This window comes from Mandrillus leucophaeus, unplaced genomic scaffold (genome assembly GCF_000951045.1).
Source record: "Mandrillus leucophaeus isolate KB7577 unplaced genomic scaffold, Mleu.le_1.0 Scaffold409, whole genome shotgun sequence".
Taxonomy (NCBI): domain Eukaryota; kingdom Metazoa; phylum Chordata; class Mammalia; order Primates; family Cercopithecidae; genus Mandrillus; species Mandrillus leucophaeus.
The window spans coordinates 1,733,610-1,736,220 of record NW_012104354.1 but is presented as its reverse complement, the minus strand read 5'-3'; positions in this window follow the sequence as shown (position 1 = coordinate 1,736,220).

Genomic DNA, 2,611 nt, shown 5'->3' with positions numbered 1-2,611 from the left:
AAGCCACCAATGATAATTCTCAGGCCCTGATATTAATAATTTTTTCCTCATGGGTTGCAAACTTGCTTTAGACCAGTGATCCCTTAATTCCTTTCATTATCTCCCTTTTGGAATAGGAATGTCTATCTTGTGCCTGTTCCATCACTTATTTTGGCAAAAGATAACTTGTTTCCTAGTTTCAGAGGCCTGTGCATAAAGAGCAATTTTGCCCAAGGATGGACAATACCCAGAGTCTCATGCATATCTCATTTAGATGATGAGACTGGGGAATTTTTGAGTGGATATTTAAATAAAATTTTGGACCTAGAGTTTGTAGTGGAGAATGGGTTAAGATTTTGGGGGATATTGGATGGTGTGAATATACTTTGCACATGGGAAAGACATGAATTTTGAGGAGCCAGAGGGTGGACAGTTGTGGGAAGAATTGTGTTCCCCCTACCCCCAAAACTATGTTGTAATACTAGCGTCCAGTACCTGTGAATGTGACCATATTTGGAAATAGGATTTTGAACAAGAAATCAAGTTGAAATTCGATTTGGAATTGTCCCTAATCACATGTCTGCTGTCCTTAAAAGAAGAAGAAATGTACACACAGAGAAATATACAGGAATGATAATGTGAAGGACACAGGGAAAACACCACGTAATAACAGAGGTAGAGGTTGGAGTGATGCATCTATAAACTAAGGAACCCCAAAGATTGCCAGCAACCAACAGAAGCTAGGAGAAGGGAATAGAACATTTCCTCCCTCAGAGACTCCACAAGGACTAACCTTGCCCATTACTTGATTTCAGACTTCTAGCCTCACAAACGGTGAAAAATAAATTTCTCTTGTTTTAAAATACTTGGTTTGTGGTATTTTGTTATGATACATCTGGGAAAGTAATGCAAATGTCAAATTATACTGCTTACAGAAAGATCAAGAAAGTTAAGGAGGGGAAGTGACTATCTGGTTTAGCATGCAGGTAATTGATAGGAGAGTACATTAACTGAAGAGTATAACATTTAATACCTAAAAATTTCATTTTGAGTAAAGGAAAGAAAATATTTAATTTACATATGTCATTAAAGTAGCTCATCTAGGAAAGTAATAGGAGGTAAAAGTGGTAATTATAAGGGAATGTGGCCAAGAAAGGCTCTTTTAATGTAGATTCTTAGATATGTTTCATTACTAAAGAAAAAGGGAAAAAAGAATGAGATGTTGAAGAGTGGGAAAAAGAGGAATGACTGAAAGAAAAAGTAGCACAGATCAAAGAACGGGTTTTAGGATGGGAAAACCCACTGTAATTGAGACAAAAACAATGAAAAGATGGCTAAAATGCACAGAAATGTCAAAATTCTTGACTGATGATTTTTAATTTTGCAGATACACTGGAGACAACATCACTTGCTGAGTATGAGAAGGAAGGTGTAGAAGAAAGAGATTTGAAGGCATGATGGGAATACTGGAAATAAGAAGTGAGTTCAACTCCACATGGAAAGAGTGTCTGGTGAAGTAGAAGAATTTTTAAGGAGGACCTGTCAGCATAATTAAGTGGAGGTACATTGATTGATTGATTGCCAGCAATGCTCAGTAGCTTGATTGTAGGACCTCAAAACTCAAAGGGTGAATTGACTGAATAAAATTGCAAAACTAAATTGATGAAATAACACAGGAAAGAAGTATAATACAAGGGTCAAAGGGCTAGACTATGATGATCTGAAATCGGCAAGGAAGAAAAAAGTATCTCAACATTGTAGGAAACAATGAACATACTAACACTAAAACTGTGAGAGAACTGTCAAGTAGAAGATTGCTGTCAGAGACAGAAATCTGGAATTTTGACAAGCTCTTCTTCCCCAAAATAACTCCTCCACTGGCCGGCAACACAACCTGAAATTTTACCCTATTATGCTTATCTTTGGGAGGCCTGTTATAATAAAAATTCAAGTATGAAATATACCACACTAAGTGCCCTGGAGAGATAAAAAAATAATCAACACATGGCAAGTATCCATTCTCTTTATAATAGTTAACAAATAACTAAGGCATATTGCCAGTAGGTATTCTAAGCAAAATATGGGGAGGAAATAAGGTTTAGAAGAAATATAATTTTCTAAATATAATACTTCATAATGAAATAGACAAACTTATTGGTCATTAGGAATAAATAGCAAGCAATAGTTAGCATTAAGAATAAATAGTAAGCATACAAATGATCATAATTTGTATTATACTTATGTAGTTATCTAAAACCTGTTAACATCTTCTATCAAGTTGTATATCGTGCTTGACTCATACATCCTCATACATTTGCATAAGTGCATGCTCATACCCATTGCCAAGTTTTAAATGCCAGAATGTAGGATACTACTCTAACAGTCATTTTCTGATGTTCTACCATTTCTTTTGCCCTCTCTGCTCCTTCCCTCAGTACTCTAAGGCTAAGATTTTGGATATCTTATAGTAAGAGAAAAAGCGTGAAGAATAATCAGGAAATCAACTGAATAGGTTCAGATAAGAGCAGGATTCAGAACCTAGGCTACAACAAGCAGATATTCCACCAAATTATCTTAGTCAGAAAATCTCATCTTCAGGTATGATCTCCTCAACCTTCTCATTCTCTAAGGC